Raw genomic sequence first — 18,364 nt, forward strand, 5'->3', positions numbered from 1 at the left:
GGACTGAGAATGGTAATCGAGCAGATCCAAGTGGGTCGAATCCACATTCGTACGGTGAGAGTTTCTCTGAGTCGGGGTTTATTTGGGCGAGTCAGAAGTTTAATGCGGTTAGGGCGGCGCTTAGGATTGATGATAGGGCGAATATGAACATGAGTGCGTTCATTGCTCTCCTCTGGGTTTATACCAGATTCTAGAGATTGGAAGTCAATTGTAATTAATATACTAGAAGAGCAAGATCCTCATCAGTAGATGGTTATGTAGAGGAATAGTCAGATGACGTCTACGAAGTGTCAGTATCAGGCTGCTGCCTCGAATCCGAAGTGGTGGTCTGATGTAAAGTGGAACTTGATCAGTCGGAAGAGGCAGACGGTCAGGAAGGAGGATCCGATGATTACGTGGAGTCCGTGGAATCCAGTGGCAACGAAGAAGGTAGATCCGTAGACGCTATCGGCGATTGAGAATGGGGCTTCGTGGTATTCTATTGCTTGTAGGGCTGTGAAGTAGAATCCCAGGAGGATCGTTAGGGTTAGGGCGTGGATGGCGTGTTTTCGGTTTCCTTCTGTGATGCTGTGATGGGCTCACGTTACGGTAACGCCTGAGGCTAGTAGGATGGCTGTGTTTAGTAGGGGGACTTCTATCGGGTTGAGTGGTTTAATTCCTGTTGGGGGTCATTGGCCTCCTAGTTCTGGGGTTGGGGCCAGGCTCGAGTGGAAGAACGCTCAGAAGAACCCTAAGAAGAAGAATGCTTCGGATGTGATGAAAAGGATTATGCCGTATCGTAGGCCTTTTTGGACTGTGGGAGTGTGATGGCCTTGGAAGGTGCTTTCTCGTACAATGTCTCGTCATCATTGGAGTATTACTAGGAGTATTGAGATGAGGCCTAGGGTTAGTAGTATGGATGAGTTGTAGTGGAATCACATGATTAATCCTGAGGTTGTGAGTAGGGCGGCGGCTGCCCCGAAGATTGGTCAAGGGCTTGGGTCAACTATGTGGTATGAGTGTGCTTGGTGTGCCATTAGATGTTTTCTTGTAAGTATAGGCTTAGAAGGAGCACGAAGACGTAGGCCTGGATTATGGCTACTGCTACTTCTAGGATGGTTAGGAGTAGTAGGATGATTATTGTTAGGATGGATACTGCAGGAAGGGTGGGTATTAATGCAATGGAGGCTGTAGAGATGAGTTGGATGAGTAAGTGTCCTGCTGTAAGGTTGGCTGTAAGGCGGACTCCGAGGGCTAGGGGGCGGATTAGTAGGCTGGTTGTTTCGATCAGGATTAGTGCGGGGATTAGGGGTGTAGGGGTACCTTCGGGTAATAGGTGGGCTAAAGAGGCTGATGGTTGGTTTCGTAGGCCTGTTAGTAGTGTGGCGAGCCATAGTGGGAAGGCTAGGGCTATGTTCATAGATAGTTGGGTGGTTGGGGTGAATGTATATGGAAGGAGGCCTAGAAGGTTGATTGTAAGAAGTATGATTATTAGGGATGTAAATATTATGGCTCATTTGTGGCCATTTTTGTTGAGTGGGACTATTAGTTGTTTTGTGATTAGGTGAAGGAGTCATGTTTGGATAGTAGAAAGGCGGTTGTTGATTCATCGGTTGTTTGGGGACGGGAATAGTAGGGCTGGGAAGAGTAGGGATAGTAGGATTAAGGGGATGCCAAATAGATTGGGGCTGGAAAATTGGTCAAAGAAGCTTAGGTTCATGGTCAGGATCATGGTGTGGGTTTGGTAGTGAGGGAGGTCTTATTTGATGGGGGGTTGGTTGTGGTGAAGGCTAGTAGTTTTGGTTGGATGAGGAGTGCTAGGGTTAATCAGGTTATAATTATGATTGAAAATCATGGTGCGGGGTTAAGCTGTGGCATATCATTAAGGAGGGGGAAGTCCCTCTTTGGCTAGCTTAAAAGGCTAGTGCTGTTGCATAGCTTCTTAATGATTAGGATGATGATAGAAGGGACGATCAGGCCTCGAAATGTGGGAGTGGGGTTGATTCTACTACAATGGGTATGTAGCTGTGATTAGCCCCGCAAATTTCTGAGCATTGTCCGTAAAAAATCCCAGGCCGGGTGGTAATGAATGAAGTTTGGTTTAGTCGGCCTGGGATTGCGTCTGTTTTAACTCCGAGCGTTGGGACTGCTCAGGAGTGGAGTACGTCTCCTGCAGTAATGATCACGCGGATGGGGGATTCTATTGGGATAACTACGCGGTGGTCAACTTCTAGCAGTCGGAAGTGGCCGTTGGGTAAGTCTGGGGTGGGCACTATGTAGGAGTCGAATGATAGGTCTTTGAAGTCTGTGTATTCGTAGCTTCAGTATCATTGGTGGCCGATGGCTTTTAGGGTGAGGTCTGGTTCGTCGATTTCGTCCATTATGTAGAGGATTTGTAGGGATGGGAGGGCGAGGAGTACCAGGACGATAGCAGGTAGGATTGTCCAGATCAGCTCTACTTCTTGGGCGTCTACAGCATTGGACGAGAGTTTTTCTGTTAGTATGTGGGCTAAAAGGTAGAGAACTAGGCTGCAGATAGCTAGGGCAACGATTAGGGCGTGGTCGTGGAATTCAACGAGTTCTTCTATGATGGGTGATGAGGCGTCTTGGAATCCTAGTTGGGAGTGGTTGGCCACATGAGATGTACAGGATTTTTACCTGTGATTTAGTCTTGACAAGGCTATGTAATTGGTTTACTAACGTCTCATAAGAAAGAAGCATGAGCGGTTAACCTCCTGGGAGACCCAGAAAACTTCACCCCAGCAAACCCGCTAGTAACCCCACCACACATCAAGCCAGAATGATACTTCCTATTCGCCTACGCCATCCTACGTTCAATCCCAAATAAACTAGGAGGCGTATTAGCACTGGCCGCCTCCGTACTGATCCTATTCCTAATCCCATTCCTGCACAAATCAAAACAACGAGCAATAACATTCCGACCACTCTCCCAGCTCCTATTCTGAGTACTAGTCGCCGACCTCCTCGTCCTAACATGAGTAGGAAGCCAACCCGTCGAACACCCATTCATCATCATCGGCCAACTCGCTTCAATCGCCTACTTCACTATCCTCCTATTTCTCCTCCCCGCCGCAAGCGCCCTAGGAAACAAAATACTCAACTGCTAAATACTCTAATAGTTTATAAAAACATTGGTCTTGTAAACCAAAGATTGAAGACTTACCACTTCTTAGAGTACCCCAAACTCAGAAAAAAAGGACTCAAACCTTTATCTCCAGCTCCCAAAGCTGGCATTTTCAATAAACTATTCTCTGACCCTAACCCCTAAACCGCCCGAATAGCACCCCGCGACAACCCCCGCACAAGCTCCAATACAACAAACAAAGTCAACAACAGCCCCCAACCCGCCACTAAAAACATCCCTGCCCCATGTGAATAAAACATGGAAACTCCACTAAAATCCGACCGAACAACAAACACCCCAACATTATTCACAGTAGAAACCCCGAACTTCCAAGCCCCCATAAACCCCCCAAACACCAACCCCCCAAAAACAATTGCCACAAACGCTACTGCACATCCAATCACCCGTCAATCCCCCCAAGCCCCAGGGAAAGGCTCCGCTGCTAAAGCTACTGAATAAACAAACACCACCAGCATACCCCCCAAATACACCATAAACAGCACTAAAGCCACGAACGAAACCCCAAGGCCCAGCAACCACCCGCACCCCGCCACAGACGCTAACACCAAACCAACAACCCCATAATACGGCGAAGGATTCGACGCCACACCCAAAACACCCACCGCAAAGCAAATCCCTAAAAAAAACATAAAATAAGTCATTATTCCTGCCCGGACACTACCCGAGGCCTGCGGCTCGAAAAGCCGCCATTGTTCTCAACTACAGGAACTAACCGCAAGCCCCCAATAATTCTACCCCATCTATGCCATTATGCTTAACCCCCCCCCCCTCCCCCCCCGAGGCGGGGGTATTTGGTTATGCATATTCGTGCATAAATTTATATACCCCATATACATACATACTATAGTACCAGTAATATACATTATATACGGACTATCTTATAAGCAGGTGCTAAACCCATACATGTACACGGCCATTAAACCCTTAAACACACTCCTACCAAACCACCCGGCATGAATGTTCTAGGACCATACCCCACAACACCCAATACAACTCCACTCAAGCGCATAACAAGACCCCATTTTAATGAATGCTCACAGGACATGCTCCAACAACAACTCTCCACCACATATCTCATGCAGTTCGTATCAGACGGATTTATTAATCGTACTCCTCACGTGAAATCAGCAACCCGTTGCACATAATGTCCGGTATGACTAGCTTCAGGCCCATACGTTCCCCCTAAACCCCTCGCCCTCCTCACATTTTTGCGCCTCTGGTTCCTCGGTCAGGGCCATCCATTGGGTTCACTCACCCCTCCTTGCCCTTCAAAGTGGCATCTGTGAGTACTTTCACCTTCTCAATGCGTAATCGCGGCATGTTCCAGCTTTTTGGCGCCTCTGGTTCCTCTTATTTTTTCCGGGGTTACCTCACAGGTGGCTATTCCCAGTGATCTCGGGGGTCCCACAATCTAAGCCTGGACACACCTGCCTCACGGCCTATCCTATATTTCAAGGGTCCCTCGATGAGACGGTTGGCGTATATGGGGAATCATCCTGACACTGATGCACTTTGACCACATTCAGTTAATGTTACCTCCACCCTCCGGGTTAAATGGGGCTATTGGATGAATGCTCGTTGGACATAGCACAAAACAACAAATCATTAAGCGCAACCCCTGCGCTTCACAAACTAAACCAGTAAACTTTCGCTAACCACCATGTAGCATAAACCTTCATCGCCCAATCCCAGCAAACTACCTCTAAAACTCCATTAATCATCCCTTCCATGACATCATCGGAACGATGTACATATACACACAAACACATACAAAATAACTTAAACTTATTAGAGAAACTCCAGTACTAAAAATAGTAAACACAAGCAATAATTTCATATACTTCACTCTCACTCACCACTCAACTATCAGCTAACCACACCCCCGTCCACATAGCTTAACACAAAGCATGGCACTGAAGTTGCCAAGATGGCATAAAACATGCCTGCGGACAAAAGACTTAGTCCTAACCTTACGGTTGGTTTTTGCTAAATATATACATGCAAGTATCCGCGCCCCAGTGTAAACGCCCTCGACCACCTACCCCCATACAGGCCTTGAGGAGCGGGTATCAGGCACACCCAAGTAGTAGCCCAAGACGCCTCGCTAAGCCACGCCCCCACGGGTATTCAGCAGTAATTAACATTAAGCAATGAGTGCAAACTTGACTTAGTTATAGCAACAGCCTAACTTCAAGGGTTGGTAAATCTTGTGCCAGCCACCGCGGTCATACAAGAAACCCAAATCAACCGTCCTATTGACACGGCGTAAAGAGTGGTAAAATGCCTATCCTAGCTAACTAAGATCAAAATGCAACTGAGCTGTCATAAGCCCAAGATGCACCTAAACACACCATTAAGATGATCTTAGGAACTAACGACTGATTTAAACCCACGAAAGCCAGGGCCCAAACTGGGATTAGATACCCCGCTATGCCTGGCCCTAAATCTTGATACTTACTTTACCGAAGTATCCGCCAGAGAACTACGAGCACAAACGCTTAAAACTCTAAGGACTTGGCGGTGCCCCAAACCCACCTAGAGGAGCCTGTTCTACAATCGATAATCCCCGATTAACCCAACCACCCCTTGCCAACACAGCCTACATACCGCCGTCGCCAGCCCACCTCGAATGAGAGCACAACAGTGGACACAATAGCACCCCGCTAATAAGACAGGTCAAGGTATAGCCTATGGAGTGGAAGAAATGGGCTACATTCCCTATTCATAGGGCACACGGAAAGAAGCGTGAAATCACTTCTGGAAGGCGGATTTAGCAGTAAAGTGGGACAATAGAGCCTACTTTAAGCCGGCCCTGGGGCACGTACATACCGCCCGTCACCCTCCTCAAAAGCCACATCCCACATAACTAATACCATAAATACGCTGAAGATGAGGTAAGTCGTAACAAGGTAAGTGTACCGGAAGGTGTACTTAGAATATCAAGACGTAGCTATAACACCAAAGCACTCAGCTTACACCTGAAAGATATCTACTAGACCGGATCGTCTTGAAGCCCCCCCTCTAGCTCAACCACACAAATAGTACACCAAAACTAAAGAATTTACTAAACTAATTAAAGTAAAGCATTTTACAGTCTTAGTATAGGCGATAGAAAAGACACTTAGACGCGATAGAGACCCCAGTACCGTAAGGGAAAGATGAAATAGCAGTGAAACAATCAAAGCGACAGACAGCAAAGATCAACCCTTGTACCTTTTGCATCATGGTTTAGCGAGAACAACCAAGCAAAGTGAACTAAAGTTTGCCCCCCCGAAACCCAAGCGAGCTACTTTCAAGCAGTTAAAGAGAGCGAACCCGTCTCTGTTGCAAAAGAGTGGGATGACTTGTCAGTAGAGGTGAAAAGCCAACCGAGCTGGGTGATAGCTGGTTACCTGTGAAACGAATCTAAGTTCCCCCTTAATCCTCCCTACCGGACATCCTGAACCCTAATGAGATGATTAAGAGCTATTTAATGGAGGGACAGCTCCATTAAAAAAGGACACAACCTCGACTAGCGGATAATTCTTACTACTGATCCTACCGTGGGCCCTAAAGCAGCCATCAAAAAAGAGTGCGTCAAAGCTCCACCACCTAAAAATACCAAAATAAGATGATTCCCTTATCACAAACAGGTCAACCTATGAATATAGGAGAATTAATGCTAAAATAAGTAACTCAGGGCCACACCCCTCTAACGGCGCAAGCTTACATAGAAACATTATTAACAGACCTAGACAGATACAAAAACCCCTACAAGACCACGTATTAACTAACCCTGTTAACCCGACTCAGGAGCGCCTATAAGAGCGATTAAAATCTGTGAAAGGAACTCGGCAAATTAATAAGGCCCGACTGTTTACCAAAAACATAGCCTTCAGCAAATTAAACAAGTATTGAAGGTGATGCCTGCCCGGTGACTTAGGTTTAACGGCCGCGGTATCCTAACCGTGCAAAGGTAGCGCAATCAATTGTCCCATAAATCGAGACTTGTATGAATGGCTAAACGAGGTCTTAACTGTCTCTCACAGATAATCAGTGAAATTGATCTCCCCGTGCAAAAGCGGGGATGTGAACATAAGACGAGAAGACCCTGTGGAACTTAAAAATCAACGACCACCGTGAATCCTCAATCAACCCCACTGGGGCCACTACCATCGCAGAGCCTGGTCGATATTTTTCGGTTGGGGCGACCTTGGAGGAGAACAAATCCTCCAAAAACAAGACCATACCTCTTTACCTAGAGCTACCCCTCAAAGTGCTAACAGTGACCAGACCCAATATAATTGATTAATGGACCAAGCTACCCCAGGGATAACAGCGCAATCCCCCTCAAGAGCCCATATCGACAGGGGGGTTTACGACCTCGATGTTGGATCAGGACATCCTAATGGTGCAGCCGCTATTAAGGGTTCGTTTGTTCAACGATTAACAGTCCTACGTGATCTGAGTTCAGACCGGAGCAATCCAGGTCGGTTTCTATCTATGACACACTCTCCCCAGTACGAAAGGACCGGGAAAGTGGGGCCAATACCACAAGCACGCCCCCCCCCTCTAAGCAGTGAAACCAACTAAACCGTGAAGAGGGCCTTCCCCCACCACTTTCAATCCTAGAAAAGGACCAGCTAGAGTGGCAGAGCCCGGCAAGTGCAGAAGGCTTAAGCCCTTTCCCCAGAGGTTCAAATCCTCTCCCTAGCTTCACCCATGATTCAAATAACAACACTAAGCTGCCTCATTATATCCCTCCTATACATCATCCCAATCCTGATTGCCGTAGCCTTCCTAACCCTAGTAGAACGGAAAATCCTAAGCTACATACAATCCCGCAAAGGCCCTAACGTTGTCGGGCCTTTTGGCCTACTTCAACCATTTGCGGACGGACTGAAACTATTTACCAAAGAGCCCATCCGACCCTCTACCTCTTCCCCACTTCTATTCATTCTGATACCAATACTAGCCCTTGTCCTAGCCCTCACCACTTGAGCACCACTACCACTCCCATTTCCCCTAGCAGATCTAAACCTCGGAGTTCTCTTCCTAATAGCCATGTCAAGCCTAGCCGTCTACTCAGTCCTATGATCAGGCTGAGCCTCGAACTCAAAATACGCACTAATCGGAGCCCTACGGGCAGTAGCACAGACCATTTCATACGAAGTGACACTGGCCATAATCCTGCTATCAATAATCATACTAAGCGGAAGCTACACACTCAGCTCCTTTGCCGTCGCACAGGAGCCTCTATACTTCATTTTCTCCTCATGACCCCTAGCAATAATATGATACGTATCCACCCTAGCAGAGACAAACCGAGCTCCTTTTGACCTCACAGAGGGTGAATCTGAGCTAGTCTCAGGGTTTAACGTTGAATACGCCGCAGAACCCTTCGCCTTATTCTTCCTAGCTGAATATGCGAACATTATGCTAATAAATACACTTACAGCCATCATATTCCTAAACCCAAGCGCCCTAGGGCCACCCACAGAACTATTCCCCGTCATCCTAGCCACAAAAGTCCTCCTACTATCTTCTGGTTTCTTATGGGTCCGAGCTTCATACCCACGATTCCGATATGACCAACTAATGCACCTACTATGAAAAAACTTCCTACCCCTCACACTAGCTCTGTGCCTCTGACACATCAGCATACCTATCTGCTATGCAGGCCTACCTCCTTACATAAGGAAATGTGCCTGAACTACAAAGGGTCACTATGATAAAGTGAACATAGAGGTATAACAGCCCTCTCATTTCCTGTTGACCTTAGAAAAGTAGGAATTGAACCCACACAAGAGAAATCAAAATTCTCCATACTTCCCTTATATTATTTTCTAGTAGAGTCAGCTAATCAAGCTATCGGGCCCATACCCCGAAAATGATGGTTTAACCCCCTCCTCTACTAATGAACCCTTACGCGACCCCAATCATAACCTTCAGCCTCATCTTGGGCACCACAATCACAATTTCCAGCAACCACTGAGTTCTGGCCTGGACAGGACTGGAGATCAACACACTAGCCATCATTCCCCTAATTGCCAAATCCCACCACCCACGAGCAGTAGAAGCCGCAACGAAATACTTCCTAACCCAAGCAGCTGCTTCCGCCCTGGTCCTATTCTCTAGCATAACCAATGCCTGAGTCACTGGCCAATGAGACATCACACAAATAAACCACCCAACCTCCTGTCTACTACTGACAGCAGCAATCGCTATTAAACTGGGCCTAGTGCCATTTCACTTCTGATTCCCAGAAGTACTACAAGGATCGCCACTAATAACAGCCCTGCTACTCTCGACCCTCATAAAATTCCCCCCACTAACCCTGCTCCTACTAACATCCAAATCCCTCGACCCAGCTCTACTCACCGCCATGGCCCTAGCCTCAACAGCACTAGGAGGCTGAATAGGACTGAACCAAACACAAACACGCAAAATCCTAGCCTTCTCGTCCATCTCCCACTTAGGCTGAATCGCCATCATCCTAGTTTACAGCCCCAAATTGGCCTTACTTACCTTCTACCTATACTAGGATGGCCTCTAGCAGGATTTACTCACTGATTCCCACTACTCACTGGGTTTACCCTACACCAAACATGAGCAAAAGCCCACTTCGGGGTAATATTTACAGGAGTAAACCTAACGTTCTTCCCCCAGCACTTCCTAGGCCTAGCAGGAATACCCCGACGATACTCGGACTATCCCGACGCCTACACACTATGAAACACCATTTCCTCCATCGGCTCCCTAATCTCAATAGTAGCCGTAATCATACTAATATTCATCATCTGAGAAGCCTTTCCGGCCAAACGAAAAGTCCTACAACCAGAACTAACTACCACAAACGTTGAATGAATCCACGGCTGCCCTCCCCCATACCATACTTTCGAGGAACCGGCCTTCGTCCAAGTACAAGAAAGGAAGGAATCGAACCCTCACATGCTGGTTTCAAGCCAACTGCATTAACCGCTCATGCTTCTTTCTTATGAGACGTTAGTAAACCAATTACATAGCCTTGTCAAGACTAAATCACAGGTAAAAATCCTGTACATCTCATGTGGCCAACCACTCCCAACTAGGATTCCAAGACGCCTCATCACCCATCATAGAAGAACTCGTTGAATTCCACGACCACGCCCTAATCGTTGCCCTAGCTATCTGCAGCCTAGTTCTCTACCTTTTAGCCCACATACTAACAGAAAAACTCTCGTCCAATGCTGTAGACGCCCAAGAAGTAGAGCTGATCTGGACAATCCTACCTGCTATCGTCCTGGTACTCCTCGCCCTCCCATCCCTACAAATCCTCTACATAATGGACGAAATCGACGAACCAGACCTCACCCTAAAAGCCATCGGCCACCAATGATACTGAAGCTACGAATACACAGACTTCAAAGACCTATCATTCGACTCCTACATAGTGCCCACCCCAGACTTACCCAACGGCCACTTCCGACTGCTAGAAGTTGACCACCGCGTAGTTATCCCAATAGAATCCCCCATCCGCGTGATCATTACTGCAGGAGACGTACTCCACTCCTGAGCAGTCCCAACGCTCGGAGTTAAAACAGACGCAATCCCAGGCCGACTAAACCAAACTTCATTCATTACCACCCGGCCTGGGATTTTTTACGGACAATGCTCAGAAATTTGCGGGGCTAATCACAGCTACATACCCATTGTAGTAGAATCAACCCCACTCCCACATTTCGAGGCCTGATCGTCCCTTCTATCATCATCCTAATCATTAAGAAGCTATGCAACAGCACTAGCCTTTTAAGCTAGCCAAAGAGGGACTTCCCCCTCCTTAATGATATGCCACAGCTTAACCCCGCACCATGATTTTCAATCATAATTATAACCTGATTAACCCTAGCACTCCTCATCCAACCAAAACTACTAGCCTTCACCACAACCAACCCCCCATCAAATAAGACCTCCCTCACTACCAAACCCACACCATGATCCTGACCATGAACCTAAGCTTCTTTGACCAATTTTCCAGCCCCAATCTATTTGGCATCCCCTTAATCCTACTATCCCTACTCTTCCCAGCCCTACTATTCCCGTCCCCAAACAACCGATGAATCAACAACCGCCTTTCTACTATCCAAACATGACTCCTTCACCTAATCACAAAACAACTAATAGTCCCACTCAACAAAAATGGCCACAAATGAGCCATAATATTTACATCCCTAATAATCATACTTCTTACAATCAACCTTCTAGGCCTCCTTCCATATACATTCACCCCAACCACCCAACTATCTATGAACATAGCCCTAGCCTTCCCACTATGGCTCGCCACACTACTAACAGGCATGTTTAACCATGTACGTGCCCCAGGGCCGGCTTAAAGTAGGCTCTATTGTCCCACTTTACTGCTAAATCCGCCTTCCAGAAGTGGTTTCACGCTTCTTTCCGTGTGCCCTATGAATAGGGAATGTAGCCCATTTCTTCCACTCCATAGGCTATACCTTGACCTGTCTTATTAGCGGGGTGCTATTGTGTCCACTGTTGTGCTCTCATTCGAGGTGGGCTGGCGACGGCGGTATGTAGGCTGTGTTGGCAAGGGGTGGTTGGGTTAATCGGGGATTATCGATTGTAGAACAGGCTCCTCTAGGTGGGTTTGGGGCACCGCCAAGTCCTTAGAGTTTTAAGCGTTTGTGCTCGTAGTTCTCTGGCGGATACTTCGGTAAAGTAAGTATCAAGATTTAGGGCCAGGCATAGTGGGGTATCTAATCCCAGTTTGGGCCCTGGCTTTCGTGGGTTTAAATCAGTCGTTAGTTCCTAAGATCATCTTAATGGTGTGTTTAGGTGCATCTTGGGCTTATGACAGCTTAGTTGCATTTTGATCTTAGTTAGCTAGGATAGGCATTTTACCACTCTTTACGCCGTGTCAATAGGACGGTTGATTTGGGTTTCTTGTATGACCGCGGTGGCTGGCACAAGATTTACCAACCCTTGAAGTTAGGCTGTTGCTATAACTAAGTCAAGTTTGCACTCATTGCTTAATGTTAATTACTGCTGAATACCCGTGGGGGCGTGGCTTAGCGAGGCGTCTTGGGCTACTACTTGGGTGTGCCTGATACCCGCTCCTCAAGGCCTGTATGGGGGTAGGTGGTCGAGGGCGTTTACACTGGGGCGCGGATACTTGCATGTATATATTTAGCAAAAACCAACCGTAAGGTTAGGACTAAGTCTTTTGTCCGCAGGCATGTTTTATGCCATCTTGGCAACTTCAGTGCCATGCTTTGTGTTAAGCTATGTGGACGGGGGTGTGGTTAGCTGATAGTTGAGTGGTGAGTGAGAGTGAAGTATATGAAATTATTGCTTGTGTTTACTATTTTTAGTACTGGAGTTTCTCTAAGTCCTAGGACTAGGAGGAAATGGTGTTTCATAGTGTGTAGGCGTCGGGATAGTCCGAGTATCGTCGGGGTATTCCTGCTAGGCCTAGGAAGTGCTGGGGGAAGAACGTTAGGTTTACTCCTGTAAATATTACCCCGAAGTGGGCTTTTGCTCATGTTTGGTGTAGGGTAAACCCAGTGAGTAGTGGGAATCAGTGAGTAAATCCTGCTAGAATGGCAAAGACGGCGCCTATGGATAGGACGTAGTGGAAGTGGGCAACTACGTAGTACGTGTCGTGCAGGGCGATGTCTAGGGAAGAGTTTGCAAGAACGATTCCTGTTAATCCTCCGATGGTAAATAGGAAGATAAATCCTAGAGCTCATAGTATTGGGGGGGGGTCTCATTTGATTGTTCCTCCGTGCAGGGTGGCTAGTCAGCTAAATACTTTGATTCCGGTAGGGATGGCAATGATTATAGTGGCTGATGTAAAGTAGGCTCGGGTATCAACGTCTATTCCTACTGTAAACATGTGGTGAGCTCAGACGATGAATCCTAGGAAGCCGATGGATAGTATGGCTCAGACTATTCCCATGTAGCCGAAGGGCTCCTTTTTGCCTGAGTAGTACGTGACTACGTGTGAGATGATTCCGAACCCCGGTAGGATCAGAATATAGACTTCTGGGTGTCCGAAGAATCAGAATAGGTGTTGGTACAGGATTGGGTCTCCTCCTCCAGCGGGGTCGAAGAATGTGGTGTTTAGGTTTCGATCAGTTAGTAATATTGTAATACCGGCGGCGAGTACGGGGAGTGATAGAAGGAGTAGGATGGCGGTAATTAGTACGGATCAGACAAATAGTGGGGTTTGGTATTGTGAGAGTGCGGGGGGTTTTATGTTGATGGCTGTGGTGATAAAGTTGATGGCCCCAAGGATGGAGGAGATACCGGCTAAGTGGAGTGAGAAGATAGCCAGGTCTACTGAAGCTCCGGCGTGGGCAAGGTCACCTGCTAGGGGAGGGTAGACAGTTCAGCCTGTGCCGGCGCCAGCTTCTACAGTGGATGAGGCTAGTAGGAGGAGGAATGATGGGGGGAGGAGTCAAAAGCTTATGTTGTTTATTCGCGGGAATGCTATGTCGGGGGCACCGATTATGAGGGGGACTAATCAGTTGCCGAATCCTCCGATCATGATGGGTATGACTATAAAGAAGCTTATTACAAAGGCGTGAGCGGTAACGATTACATTGTAAATTTGGTCGTCGCCTAGGAGAGTTCCTGGTTGTCCTAGTTCTGCGCGGATTAATAGGCTGAGTGCGGTGCCGACTATTCCTGCTCATGCCCCGAAGATGAGGTACAGGGTGCCAATATCCTTATGGTTAGTGGAAAATAGTCATCGGTTGATGAAGGTGACGGGTAAGATGGCTGAGTGTTGAAGCGTTAGGCTGTAGTCCTTTTTACAGAGGTTTAATTCCTCTTCTTATCGGCTCTGTAGTGAAATTCATGTTGAGTTGCAAGCTCATCGATGCGCACTAGGGTGCGTCAGGGTCTTTGTAGGCAGAAGCCAATTGGTTTAGGCATTTAGCTGTTAACTAGAGTTTTGTGGGATCGAAGCCCATCTGTCTAGGGAGGCTTTAGCTTAATTAAAGCGTCTGACTTGCATTCAGAAGATACAGGTTAATATTCTGTAAGTCTTAATGTGCAGAAACTAAGAGGGTTTAACTCTTATTTAAGGCTTTGAAGGCCTTCGGTTTGGGGTGTTATCCTAAGTTTCTAGACAATGGCATGTATTATTGGGGACAGGGGAAGTAAGAGGATTGATAGTGAGGCAAGGACCGCAGTAGGTGTGCTTGGGGCTTTGCTAGTGTATCATTGTTTTATGTGGTTAGAGGAGTTGGGGGGAAGGGTAATTGTTGAGTGGTATGCGAGGCGTAGGTAGAAGAAGAGGCTGAGCAGTGATAGCATGGCAATTGCCATGGCTGCTGGTGTTATTTCCTGTTTAGTTAGTTCTTGGATGATAAGTCACTTTGGTATAAAGCCTGTTAATGGGGGGAGGCCTGCTAGGGATAAAAGTACTAGTATTAGGGTGGCGTTTAGCACTGGGGTTTTTGTTCATGAGGTTGTGATCATGGATAGGTTAAGGGCTTTGATTTTGTTAAGGGCTAGGAATACGGCTGATGTTATGATTGTGTATAGGTAGAAGGTAAGTAAGGCCAATTTGGGGCTGTAAACTAGGATGATGGCGATTCAGCCTAAGTGGGAGATGGACGAGAAGGCTAGGATTTTGCGTGTTTGTGTTTGGTTCAGTCCTATTCAGCCTCCTAGTGCTGTTGAGGCTAGGGCCATGGCGGTGAGTAGAGCTGGGTCGAGGGATTTGGATGTTAGTAGGAGCAGGGTTAGTGGGGGGAATTTTATGAGGGTCGAGAGTAGCAGGGCTGTTATTAGTGGCGATCCTTGTAGTACTTCTGGGAATCAGAAGTGAAATGGCACTAGGCCCAGTTTAATAGCGATTGCTGCTGTCAGTAGTAGACAGGAGGTTGGGTGGTTTATTTGTGTGATGTCTCATTGGCCGGTGACTCAGGCATTGGTTATGCTAGAGAATAGGACCAGGGCGGAAGCAGCTGCTTGGGTTAGGAAGTATTTCGTTGCGGCTTCTACTGCTCGTGGGTGGTGGGATTTGGCAATTAGGGGAATGATGGCTAGTGTGTTGATCTCCAGTCCTGTCCAGGCCAGAACTCAGTGGTTGCTGGAAATTGTGATTGTGGTGCCCAAGATGAGGCTGAAGGTTATGATTGGGGTCGCGTAAGGGTTCATTAGTAGAGGAGGGGGTTAAACCATCATTTTCGGGGTATGGGCCCGATAGCTTGATTAGCTGACTCTACTAGAAAATAATATAAGGGAAGTATGGAGAATTTTGATTTCTCTTGTGTGGGTTCAATTCCTACTTTTCTAAGGTCAACAGGAAATGAGAGGGCTGTTATACCTCTATGTTCACTTTATCATAGTGACCCTTTGTAGTTCAGGCACATTTCCTTATGTAAGGAGGTAGGCCTGCATAGCAGATAGGTATGCTGATGTGTCAGAGGCACAGAGCTAGTGTGAGGGGTAGGAAGTTTTTTCATAGTAGGTGCATTAGTTGGTCATATCGGAATCGTGGGTATGAAGCTCGGACCCATAAGAAACCAGAAGATAGTAGGAGGACTTTTGTGGCTAGGATGACGGGGAATAGTTCTGTGGGTGGCCCTAGGGCGCTTGGGTTTAGGAATATGATGGCTGTAAGTGTATTTATTAGCATAATGTTCGCATATTCAGCTAGGAAGAATAAGGCGAAGGGTTCTGCGGCGTATTCAACGTTAAACCCTGAGACTAGCTCAGATTCACCCTCTGTGAGGTCAAAAGGAGCTCGGTTTGTCTCTGCTAGGGTGGATACGTATCATATTATTGCTAGGGGTCATGAGGAGAAAATGAAGTATAGAGGCTCCTGTGCGACGGCAAAGGAGCTGAGTGTGTAGCTTCCGCTTAGTATGATTATTGACAGCAGGATTATGGCCAGTGTCACTTCGTATGAAATGGTCTGTGCTACTGCCCGTAGGGCTCCGATTAGTGCGTATTTTGAGTTCGAGGCTCAGCCTGATCATAGGACTGAGTAGACGGCTAGGCTTGACATGGCTATTAGGAAGAGAACTCCGAGGTTTAGATCTGCTAGGGGAAATGGGAGTGGTAGTGGTGCTCAAGTGGTGAGGGCTAGGACAAGGGCTAGTATTGGTATCAGAATGAATAGAAGTGGGGAAGAGGTAGAGGGTCGGATGGGCTCTTTGGTAAATAGTTTCAGTCCGTCCGCAAATGGTTGAAGTAGGCCAAAAGGCCCGACAACGTTAGGGCCTTTGCGGGATTGTATGTAGCTTAGGATTTTCCGTTCTACTAGGGTTAGGAAGGCTACGGCAATCAGGATTGGGATGATGTATAGGAGGGATATAATGAGGCAGCTTAGTGTTGTTATTTGAATCATGGGTGAAGCTAGGGAGAGGATTTGAACCTCTGGGGAAAGGGCTTAAGCCTTCTGCACTTGCCGGGCTCTGCCACTCTAGCTGGTCCTTTTCTAGGATTGAAAGTGGTGGGGGAAGGCCCTCTTCACGGTTTAGTTGGTTTCACTGCTTAGAGGGGGGGGGCGTGCTTGTGGTATTGGCCCCACTTTCCCGGTCCTTTCGTACTGGGGAGAGTGTGTCATAGATAGAAACCGACCTGGATTGCTCCGGTCTGAACTCAGATCACGTAGGACTGTTAATCGTTGAACAAACGAACCCTTAATAGCGGCTGCACCATTAGGATGTCCTGATCCAACATCGAGGTCGTAAACCCCCCTGTCGATATGGGCTCTTGAGGGGGATTGCGCTGTTATCCCTGGGGTAGCTTGGTCCATTAATCAATTATATTGGGTCTGGTCACTGTTAGCACTTTGAGGGGTAGCTCTAGGTAAAGAGGTATGGTCTTGTTTTTGGAGGATTTGTTCTCCTCCAAGGTCGCCCCAACCGAAAAATATCGACCAGGCTCTGCGATGGTAGTGGCCCCAGTGGGGTTGATTGAGGATTCGCGGTGGTCGTTGATTTTTAAGTTCCACAGGGTCTTCTCGTCTTATGTTCACATCCCCGCTTTTGCACGGGGAGATCAATTTCACTGATTATCTGTGAGAGACAGTTAAGACCTCGTTTAGCCATTCATACAAGTCTCGATTTATGGGACAATTGATTGCGCTACCTTTGCACGGTTAGGATACCGCGGCCGTTAAACCTAAGTCACCGGGCAGGCATCACCTTCAATACTTGTTTAATTTGCTGAAGGCTATGTTTTTGGTAAACAGTCGGGCCTTATTAATTTGCCGAGTTCCTTTCACAGATTTTAATCGCTCTTATAGGCGCTCCTGAGTCGGGTTAACAGGGTTAGTTAATACGTGGTCTTGTAGGGGTTTTTGTATCTGTCTAGGTCTGTTAATAATGTTTCTATGTAAGCTTGCGCCGTTAGAGGGGTGTGGCCCTGAGTTACTTATTTTAGCATTAATTCTCCTATATTCATAGGTTGACCTGTTTGTGATAAGGGAATCATCTTATTTTGGTATTTTTAGGTGGTGGAGCTTTGACGCACTCTTTTTTGATGGCTGCTTTAGGGCCCACGGTAGGATCAGTAGTAAGAATTATCCGCTAGTCGAGGTTGTGTCCTTTTTTAATGGAGCTGTCCCTCCATTAAATAGCTCTTAATCATCTCATTAGGGTTCAGGATGTCCGGTAGGGAGGATTAAGGGGGAACTTAGATTCGTTTCACAGGTAACCAGCTATCACCCAGCTCGGTTGGCTTTTCACCTCTACTGACAAGTCATCCCACTCTTTTGCAACAGAGACGGGTTCGCTCTCTTTAACTGCTTGAAAGTAGCTCGCTTGGGTTTCGGGGGGGCAAACTTTAGTTCACTTTGCTTGGTTGTTCTCGCTAAACCATGATGCAAAAGGTACAAGGGTTGATCTTTGCTGTCTGTCGCTTTGATTGTTTCACTGCTATTTCATCTTTCCCTTACGGTACTGGGGTCTCTATCGCGTCTAAGTGTCTTTTCTATCGCCTATACTAAGACTGTAAAATGCTTTACTTTAATTAGTTTAGTAAATTCTTTAGTTTTGGTGTACTATTTGTGTGGTTGAGCTAGAGGGGGGGCTTCAAGACGATCCGGTCTAGTAGATATCTTTCAGGTGTAAGCTGAGTGCTTTGGTGTTATAGCTACGTCTTGATATTCTAAGTACACCTTCCGGTACACTTACCTTGTTACGACTTACCTCATCTTCAGCGTATTTATGGTATTAGTTATGTGGGATGTGGCTTTTGAGGAGGGTGACGGGCGGTATG

At 47.0% G+C, this 18,364-nt stretch overlaps 3 long non-coding RNA genes across 3 annotated transcripts in view; 1 reads left to right on the forward strand and 2 right to left on the reverse strand.

The window, feature by feature from the left end:
* The window catches only part of LOC310885458, a 161,592-nt gene extending 158,482 nt beyond the window's left edge, over positions 1 to 3,110 (reverse strand). The window contains exon 1 of the long non-coding RNA XR_014574811.1: positions 2,712 to 3,110. This is a non-coding gene — a long non-coding RNA (uncharacterized lncRNA). The remainder of the gene's footprint in view (positions 1 to 2,711) is intronic.
* A 744-nt stretch (positions 3,111 to 3,854) lies between these two features.
* Positions 3,855 to 17,655, reverse strand: LOC310885468. The gene is made up of 2 exons (XR_014574824.1): positions 17,557 to 17,655; positions 3,855 to 6,875 (listed from the first exon to the last, which is right to left on the reverse strand). It is a non-coding gene; the product is annotated as an uncharacterized lncRNA (long non-coding RNA).
* Positions 6,678 to 17,594, forward strand: LOC310885467. The gene is made up of 2 exons (XR_014574823.1): positions 6,678 to 6,777; positions 17,459 to 17,594. It is a non-coding gene; the product is annotated as an uncharacterized lncRNA (long non-coding RNA).
* Positions 17,656 to 18,364: the final 709 nt, after the last annotated feature.

Source organism: Anser anser, assembly GCF_964211835.1.
Source record: "Anser anser genome assembly, chromosome: 23".
Taxonomy (NCBI): Eukaryota; Metazoa; Chordata; class Aves; order Anseriformes; family Anatidae; genus Anser; species Anser anser.